Source organism: Colobus angolensis, unplaced genomic scaffold (genome assembly GCF_000951035.1).
Source record: "Colobus angolensis palliatus isolate OR3802 unplaced genomic scaffold, Cang.pa_1.0 Scaffold166, whole genome shotgun sequence".
Lineage (NCBI taxonomy): Eukaryota > Metazoa > Chordata > Mammalia > Primates > Cercopithecidae > Colobus > Colobus angolensis.
Window position 1 is genome coordinate 4,802,407 of NW_012114777.1, and position 10,456 is coordinate 4,812,862.

The window sequence follows — 10,456 nt, forward strand, 5'->3', positions numbered from 1 at the left end:
CCGTGCCCGGCCGATCCTTTTTTTTTTTTTTTAAAGATGGAGTTTCACTCTTGTCATCTAGGCAGGAGTGCAATGGCACGATCTCGGCTCACCACAACCTTTGCCTCCCGGGTTCAAGCGATTCTCCTGCTTCAGCCTCCCCAGTAGCTGGGATTACAGGCGTGTGCCACCACGCCCGGCTAATTTTTGTATTTTTTTTAGTAGAGACGGGGTTTCACCATCTTGGCCAGGCTGGTCTCGAACTCCTGATCTCATGATCCACCCGCCTCGGCCTCCCAAAGTGCTGGGATTACAGGCGTGAGCCACCGTGCCCCACCAGAATTGCTCTTAGCAATTATTTACACACTTGATCTTAGACAAAAGGCCGAGAAGCGATAGCAATTATTTACTGGTCCCAAAAGAAATCCTGTCTGGTTTTATCTAAGAAATGAGATGCTAAATTAATCCTTGTATAATTGATTCGCTAGTGTCTTAAGAGACGCGATATATTTACTTGAACACTATTATTTTTGAAGTTAATCTAAATGTTTTAGTTCAAATGGTTGTGAATACTTCTAGAAAAGCACATTTGAAAGAAATGTGCCATGAGCCAGCGGTCCAAGTATCTACTGCTGTCATGGCACTTCAACTTTCTGTATTTGCATTTTCTTCTTTCTAAACATTTAATTGTCAAGATCTACTTGCAGTTCTCGTAACAACTCTTGTCCCACAGCTTACAGAATCACCTGAGGAGGTTAACAAACCCTGCTCCACCCTTGCAAGCGTTCCAATTGTTTTCAGTTTCGGCTTAAACATCTCACTAGTGCCCCTTGCCACTGGCAGTCTTTATCATAGATCTCAGCTTCCTACATTGGCTTTCTGTATTTTGGTCTTGAACTGGGCTCAAGTAATCCTTGTGCCTCAGCCTCCTGAGTAGCTGGGATTAAAAGCCACCATTCCTGGCTCTTTCCTCAAATGTCATATAAGTGGAATCATGTAAGTATGTAACCTTGAGTAGGGTAAGGGAAGTGCTTTTATCTTTCACTTAGCATAATGCTTTTGTGATTCTTCTGCCCTGTTGCTGGAGTCTGTAGTCTGGTCTTTGATAAAACCAAATCCTTTGAATGGTTACACTGCTATGTATTTATTCACCCATCTACTGATAGACGTTGGATTGTTTCCAGTTATTGGTTATTGTGAGCAAAGCTACTTTGAAGATCTGTCTATACTAGTCTTTGTGTGAACATAGGAATTTATTTTTCTTGACAAAATACAGGAGTGGGACAGCTGAATCATATGGTAAGTATTTAACTTTATATAAGACTGTCAGACTGTTTTTCCAAAGTAGATGTATCATTTTTCATTCCTACCAGGAATATGAGAGTTACGGTTGCTTTGTATCTTTGCCAGCATTTGGTGTTGGAAGTCTTTTTAATTTTAGCATTTAGTAGGTAGGGAGTGGTTTCTCTATGATTTTAATTTGCATTTCTCTGTTGGTTAATAATCATGAATATCTTTTTTTTTTTTTTTTTCCACTTTTTGACGGAGTCTCTCTCTGTCACCCAGGCTGGAGTGCAGTGGCCGGATCTCAGCTCACTGCAAGCTCTGCCTCCCGGGTTTACGCCATTCTCCTGCCTCAGCCTCCGGGTAGCTGGGACTACAGGCGCCCTCCACCACGCCTGGCTAGGTTTTTGTATTTTTTTTAGTAGAGACGGGGTTTCACCGTGTTAGCCTGGATGGTCTCGATCTCCTGACCTCGTGATCCGCCCGCTTCAGTCTCCTAAAGTACTGGTATTACAAGCTTGAGTCACCGTGCCCGGTCTCTATATTTTTAATCTCCAGAAGTTTAATTCGGATCTTTTTACATACTCCCCCTTTCTCATCACACTCATGCTTTTCTCTAACCTTCTTGAGCATAGGAAGTATATTTTTAATAACTGCTTTACTGTCTTTGCTGATTCTATTAGCTGTGTCATTTCTAAGTCTGTGTCTGTTTTTTTTTTTTTTCCTGCTTGGCATTGGGACAGGTTTTATTGCTTTCTATGCCTGTTAACTTATGAATAGATGCCACTGTTGTCAATTTTAAGTAATTAGGTGTTGGACTTTTCGGTATTCTAATAAACATTTCATTAAATTACGTGAATTCTGTTTGATCCTTTTTAGGCTTACTTTTGAGCTTCTTTGTTAAAACAGACCTGAGGGCAAATTCAATCCCTCTTATTCCATCAATGGCTGGAATTGGAAGTACATCCAGAGTGAGGTTTCTGTTTGTTTATTTGTTTTAGAGACAGGGTCTTGCTCTGTTTCCCAGGCTGGAGTGCAGTGGCGTGATCATAGCTTGCTGCAGCCCTGACCTCCTGGGCTCAAAGTGATCCTCCCATCTTAGCCTCTCAAGTAGCTGGGACTATGGGAGTGCACCACCATGCCTGACTAATTTAATTTTCTATAGAGTGGAGTCTGTCTATTTTGTGCTGGTTGATCTCAAACTCCTGGACTCTAGCAATCCTGTCTTGGCTTCCCAGAGTGTTGGGATGACAGGTGTGAGTTGCTGTGCCTGGCCCCATCCACAGTGTTTTTAACAGTAGTTCTCTCAGGCCTTCTCCTGGTAAATGAAACATAGCAACTTCATGATTTCTTACAAAGCCAAATAATTTTGCAACAATATAAAAATATAAAATATCAAAATATCAAAAATATAAAAGAGACAATATTGAGTAGCAGCTAAGCGTCTCTCGAATGATACCTGATATAAATCTTATTTTTGTTGCCATGCAACCTGGGCTAATTACTTAACATTTTCAGGCCTAGGTTTCTTCATCTGTGAAATAAAGATAATGGTAATACCTTCCATTGGTTGGATGAGTTAAAGGAAATAATGAATACAACACCTTCCCTGGCATTTATTATATACATTAAAACACCAGATTCCTTAAATATGTCTGGTGTTGTTTTATTGTAGGAAAACTTAAAAACAAACTTGTAACCATTACCAAGAATGCTAACTAAATATTGGGTACACAAAAGATGAAATCAAGTTTACAGTTAGATGGTTAAGTGATGACTGTGAAGTGGAGTCTGCACTGCAAACCTGCTCACAAATAATGAGATGTGATCTGGGCTTTTTGCTTCCCCTAATCTATCTCCAGGCTGGTGGATTAGAAACAGGAATGACAAGATATTGTGACAAGAAAGAATCCTAGAAAGCATTTGTGAACCACATACGCAACAAAGGACTCCTATCTAGAATATATAAAGGACTCTCAAAACAATAGTAAATTTAAAAATCCAATTAGAAAACAGCAAAGGACATAAGAGCAGATACAGATGACAAACAAGCACCTGAAGAGATGTTCAACTTCATTAGCCATTAGGAAAATGCTAAATAAACTAAAATAGAATATCAGTGCACACCTATCAGAATGGTTAAAATCTTAAGTGCAGACAAGAGTGGAGAACTGAGGTGGACTGACATCCCACCTTTGTCACTTTGTCACTTTCTTTTTGTTTGCTTGAGACAGAGTTTTGTTCTTATTGCCCAGGCTGGAGTGCAATGGTGCCATCTCGGCTCACTGCAGCCTCCGCCTCCTGGGTTCAAGCGATTCTCCTGCCTCATCCTCCTGAGTAGCTGGGATTACAGGCATGCGCCACCACGTCCAGCTAATTTTGAATTTTTAGTAGAGATGGGGTTTCTCCATGTTGGTCAGACTGGTAGCAAACTCCCGACCTCAGGTGATCCACTCGATTCAGCCTCCCAAAGTGCTGGGATTACAGGTGTGAACCACTGTGACTGGCCCCACCTGTGTAACTTCCTAACTGGGTAATTAATCTCTGGCCAATGACCCCCCAACCCTCTTCCTGTTTTCTTTGGAAAATGAGGGTTCTCATAGTGTTATGATTAGGAATTTTGGTAAGTTATTGTAGAGATTAGCCCATAATAAGTCTTGTATCAGTGTTTGTTTTTGTTTTTCTTTGCATAGTATCCCAATTTATTTAGCTAAGATTTAACAAATGTTTAAATTCAATTATAAGAAATCCTTTAGTGTGCTCAGAACTCTACTAATTATCTTTAATTGTGTATCAATCTAGATTGGCATTGAATTTTTTGATACTCTTTACTATTACTCTTCATAAATTGAAAAGTAAGTACAAGGTACAAACAGTATTCTTCCCATCAAAGCCACAATATAAGACTTTGAAGGCATGAAGACTAAAAGAGATTCAGAAAGAGATGCTTGACCATTCTTCAACCCTTGCTTTATTTGTGAGCACAGCTATTAAACTTTCTATATTGACTTGAGTATAAATGTGGTTCCCAAACTAATTTGCCTAGAGGCTACATCAGGAAAGTGTCCGCCGTCCAAAAGCAATTAATTTTATTTCAGCATAAGTATATGTTTAACACTAAAAATATAGTATGTGTTTGTGCTTGCATTCATAAATATCATAGAGGGCAAATATATCATAAAATGAAAGTTTTAAATAACTTTTATTTTTTAGAGACAGCATCTCACTACATTGTCTAAGCTGGACTTGAACTCCTGTGCTCAATAGATCTTCCTGCCTCACCCTCCCAAGTGGCTGGGGTTACAGGCATGTGCCACCACACCTGGCTTTAAATATCTTTTCTTTTTGAGATGGAGTCTCGCTCTGTCCCTCAGGCTGGATTGCAGTGGCATGATCTCGGCTCACTGAAACCTCTGCCTCCCAGATTCAAACGATTCTCATGACTCAGCCTCCCAAGTAACTGGGATTACAGACATGCGCAACCAGGCTCGGCTAATTTTTGTATTTTCAGTAGAGATGAGGTTTCACCATGTTGGCCAGGCTGGTCTCAAACTCCTGACCTCAGGTGATCTGCCCACCTCGGCCTCCCAAAGTGCTGGGATTACAGGCTTGAGCCACCGCGCCCGGCCTAAATAGTTTGTCTTTCTTTAATTAATACTATTGTCATCTCTAATACATTCTACATTTTAATTCTTATGAGTAAACCTCTTTGGTTCCCCAGTGGACCCAAACCAATGGAAATCTAACAAGTCCGTTTCATATTCTGATGAGCTCTCACCTGAAAGAAGGGTGGAACATGCAAAGGCAGTAACAAACATATGGCTTAGACGGCAACTCAGATTGAGTTACTGCTCCATCGCAAGTTGAGTTGTGGTGGCTCACGCCTGTAATCCCAGTGCTTTGGGAGGCTGCCCTGACCAACATGGAGAAACCCCACCTCTATTAAAAATACAACATTAGCTGGGCGTGGTCGCGCATGCCTGTAATCCCAGCTACACGGGAGACTGAGGCAGGAGAATTGCTTGAACTCGGGAGGCGGAGGTTGCAGCTACTCCAGGCTGGGCAACAAGAGCGAAACTCAGTCTTAAAAAAAAAAAAGAAAGTTGTTCTCTGCCAGGTTGTGAGGGTCTGGATGGGGTATGTGATTTGGTCGCTTTTCATGAGAGTTTGAAAATTTATTGGTGATGCATATATACTTGCATATAGTAACTCAATTATGGTTACGTTCAAGAAAATGAATGTGACAGAGGGAAGGTGAGTGCCACAGATAACAGGTTAGTGATGAAGAAAGTTCTGTGAGTTTTCGCAGAACACAGGAATGCTTTGGGAATCAGGTGCTGAGGGAGAAGCAAAGGCTGGAGTGAGAGGTGTCACTTCAGCAATAAAGTGGAATGAAAGTGATTTGATTTATGGAAGGTGAGGGCCCTGGGATATGGGACTGGCTTAAGCAAATATTTAAGGTTGGAGGAGTTTGAGGAGAAAGCTGAAAGAAACCTAAGTCCTTGAAAGCCCCTGATAGAAATGTTTCATTGGTTTCAGTTGATTGGCTTGGGTGTATCTGAGGGCGTGTTGGAGACTGGAGGGTAACCTCCTCTTGAGAAAGCACTGGGCCAGGCTGCTGGATATTTAGCTTCTTTCAAGATAAGAACTAGGTTCATCCCCTGGGGTCACGAAGCCCAGGTCTGTCTCTTTAGTGGATTTAAATCTCCAATAGCCCTAGATCTGGTTCAGCCTTCCCCTTAAGGCCCATCCCTAAAACAAAGTGACCCTTAAGGAACTTAAGGAAAAGGCTCCGTGGCCTTCTGTATAATATTAGAATACTTAAAAGCAGATTCAAATTTGTTTAATTGAATGATTAAACTGAGAGCTGAGTAGGATCAAAACAAAATGAAGAGTTGAATAGGATCTTAGAAATAATCTAGTCTCACCCTAACCTGAAAATTTAGGCAAAAAGATTATACTACATGCAGCATATCTAAGAATTCATCTTTCCTGTTTCAAGTGTGGCTTTATCTGATGTCGTATCTAATTTCAGCTGGAAACAGGAATTCTCAGCGTTCCTGAAAGTATTATACTTTGTCATTGTTTATCTGATTGTGGCAGTGCTGCTTCTAAAAATCATAAATGAAGAATTTTTACATTTTAGTTGAATTAAAATGGGACAGTTTGAAGATGCTTAAACACAATATAGGTTATTATAAAATAATCTCACTAATAAGCCAGTATTCAAAAATTTTGTGACTAACATTAATTCAACATTTCTAAACATGGTTGAAGGTTTCTAGCTTACAGTGACCCCTGGTGTTACATTGAAACACATGCAGTCTGTTATTCCTATCTGTTGAAATAGCTCCTGACAGGAGCTGGCCAACTCTATGTAAAGCAGCCCATTCCCAGTGGCTATGGGGTAAAGCAAATTTCTGTAAAGGAAATTAGAATCTGTGCATTCAACATACAAAAGACCAACATTTTATTAGGTAATACCTGTACATGTCAGTAAAGTATGTACTAAAGAAACAGTGAACGAATGAAATTCATTTTTCTCAAATCTCAATTATTAAAGTGACTTATTTTAAAAATAAAAGCAACAATAAGAATTTAAATTTATTTGTTGCCTAATGTAGTAGATGGCAATATCCAAAAGAGAGATATAAATTTTTTTTTTTTTTTTGAGACAGAGTCTTGTTCTGTTGCTCAGACTGGAGTGCAATGGGACGATGTTGGCTCACTGCAACCTCTGCCTCCTGGGTTCAAGCGATTCTCCTGTCTCAGCTTCCCAAGTAGCTGGGATTACAGGCGTCCACCACCCCACCACCACACCCGGCCTATTTTTTTGTATTTTTAGTAGAGACGAGGTTTCACCATGTTGGCCAGGCTGGTTTTCAACTCCTGACCTCAAGTGATCCACCCGCCTCAGCCTCCCAAAGTGCTAGGATTACAGGCGTGAGCCACCGCGCCTGACCATAAAATCTAGTTTTTAAGTGTCTTGAAATCCATAGTTATGTAGAATTATGTGCTCCCTCATGAACGGCAAATTTAAGAAATCTGTATGGTCTGTGTGAATATGTGAGACAAATCTAAATAATTCAAACTGCACACCAAAACATTTAACTCTGGATATGCTATCATAATGAGAGCACAGTTTTCACCTCAAATCCTTCATGCAGCGTGGAGGGATGAAAAGAAACAAGAGGAAGGAGAAAGAAAAAATAGGAAGAAAGGAAGGAGGGGGGAAGAAAGGAGATGGAAAGAAAGAGATTTGTTCTGGTTCATGTCCGTAAGAAGAAAAAAGGAAGGAAGGAAGAGGAGAGAAAACATAGATGTTGGATGGATGTTTGCAATTTGAGAGTTGATCACCGCCAAATCTGCTGGGCCTGGTAGAATGCCTGACATGTAGTAGGTTCACAGGTGAACTGCCCTTCAGACAACAGCAGTTTCATAAGGTTAAACTATGTAAAGCTGAGCAATTAAAACTATGCCGAATGTATGATTTAACATTTGTATTTCCTGCCTAGTGTGTTCAGAATTAGGTGGATGTGGGTAGCACTCCCAGCTGGAATTTCTTTTTTTTTTTTTTTTTTTTTTGAGATGGAGTCTCACTCTGTCGGAGTGCAGTGGTGAGATCTTTGCTTACTGCAAAGCCTGCCTCCCGGGTTCAAGCGATTCTCCTGTCTCAGTCTCCCAAGTAGCTGGGATTTCAGGCGCATGCCACTATGCCTGGCTAATTTCTTATATTTTTAGTAGAGACAGACTTTCACCATGTTGGCCAGGCTGGTCTCAAACTCCTGACCTTCGGTGATCCGCCCACCTCTGCCTCCCAAAAGTGCTGGGATTATAGGTATGAGCCACTGCACCCGGCCAAATTTCTTCTTTCTGTTCAGGCTTCACACCACTGACTAGGCCTGTATAAGACCATGCATGCAGAAACTGTAAAACTGTGTAACTGCAAAGTATTGCCATCATGAAAGTGGCATGGGGCCCCTGAACAAACCCAGCAGCAGTCATGGGTAAAGCTTGTGGCCCAGCAATAATGGAAAACATAAAAGGAACTCCATGGCTGTTAAATTATGATTACAAAAATGCTTCCCAGCCCAAAATAGTTCTCAGTAGAAAGACACTGGAAAGCATCCGTGGGCTCTAAATTGTGTTCCAAGACATCGGTATCTCAGAGGTAGAAATCACAGGAATGATCTTCACTGCCTAAAACCTTTGACTATATGGAATAACCGTATGATTGTGCAAGAGTTTACTCATGACTTAATGTGTAGTGATAAAAAGGAAAGAAAAAGCAGATTTTATCATGACAGTTGTAAAACTGAAAACTGTAGAAGCAGACCTGAAAAATTCCTACATATCAAAAATGGACCAGTTAAGTAAATGGTGTTATATCCATCTGGATAGACTCATATTTCATATGATAGAAAGCTACAAAGCATTAAAAGAAATATAATAAGGCCAGACACAGTGGCTCATGCCTATAATCCCAGCACTTTGGGAGGCTGAGGTAGGTGGATCACCTGAGGTCAGGAGTTTGAGACCAGCCTGGCCAACATGGCGAAGCCCCATCTCTACTAAAAATACAAAAAAAAATTAACTGGGCATGGTGGGAGGCACCTGTAATCCCAGCTACTTGGGAGGCCGCAGCAGAATTGCTTGAACCCAGGAGGCAGAAGTTGCAGTGAACTGAGATCACATCACTGTGCTCCAGCCTAGGCGAAAGAGGGAAACTCCGTCTCAAAAAAAAAGAAAGAAATATGATAAAATCTAAGTCTACTAACATCACACATACACATATTTATGTACTTGTAAAAACACCTGGAAGAATACATTATGTATACACACACACACACACACAAATTGTGTGTGTGAGTGTATTAGTGACTACCTCTTAGGAATAATTTGGGATAGGTAAGAAAATAATTGAATTCTTTTAAATACTTTTTATTTTTTAACGAGATCATTTATTGTCTCTTATAATAATTTTAAGGATATTAAGCTTGTCATCTAGTAAAGATGATTGTTTTTAGAAACAGTTTCCTTACTACTATGGATAATTAGCTGTGAAAGACATCTCCAAGAATAAAGATTCCTCAGGCACTGATAGTCTAAAACTGGGAAACAAGACAGGTACCCAGATAACTTCAGAAAGGCAGCTTAGAAGGACCATAGGAAAGGTTCATAGCTCTGTGATGGTTCAGAGGACAAATAAACAACGTCCAGTTGGGTGGACCAAGAAAAAAGGTTAAAAATCGGTAGTCTTTTGACAGGAAGATGAGAGGAGAAGTTTTCAGAAGTACCAGCCTGAGTAAAGGCATACAGTGGGAAGAAGGAGCACTTCTAGAACTAACAACAGACAGTAGTAATTGAGCACTTACTATATGCCAGGTGTTGTTTCTGGCTCTTTACAAGTATTACTTCACAATACTCTTACAAAGTAGGCATTATGATTTTCACGTTAGAGATGAAGAAACTGAGGCAATGAGAGGGTAAGGCACTCGCTCGAGATCACCTTGCTGGCAAGAGGCACTGGCAGGAGGCACAGCTGGCTGGAGCTCTTTTGTCTCCTCACAGTCCAGCCTTGTGGAGGCTGGGGTCTTAGTCTGCAGGGCTTGAGTGGCCACCTAGAGCAGGCAGTGTGACACTGTGTGGTCCAGGTGGGAGGTCACGAGAAGAAGCGGGGGTTCCTCACCCACTGTCTAGCTCCACCTCCAACTCTGTAATCTTGTTCCTCTTTCCCTCCATGTGGAAGGGAAGCTGCCTCTCTAAGGAGGCAAGGTGCTCTGCCTTCCCACTAGCTGGATCATCTTTTTAAAAAACTCCCAACATCTTTTATTCTTCAGAACCCGGACCAGGGTAGGGAGGGTATCTCACCATGTTGCACAGGCTGGTCTTGAACTCCAGGCCTCAGCCATTCCCCCACCTTAAGCTCCCAAAGCACTGGGATTATAGGTCCAAACCACCATGCTGGCTTTCAAATTGCCTTTTCTTTTTGTGAAGAGATAATTCATATGGTTCAAAACTCAAATTATTTGAGGGTAAGCAGTGAAAAGTTCCTTTTCTATGCATGTGCCCAAGACAGCCAGTGTCACTTCCTGAAAGCAACCAATGTTTCCCATCTCATGTGTATTCTTCTAGAAGTATTTAGAGATAATTACATAGAGTGTATAAAGATATTCCTTGTTGTTTTGTCGAA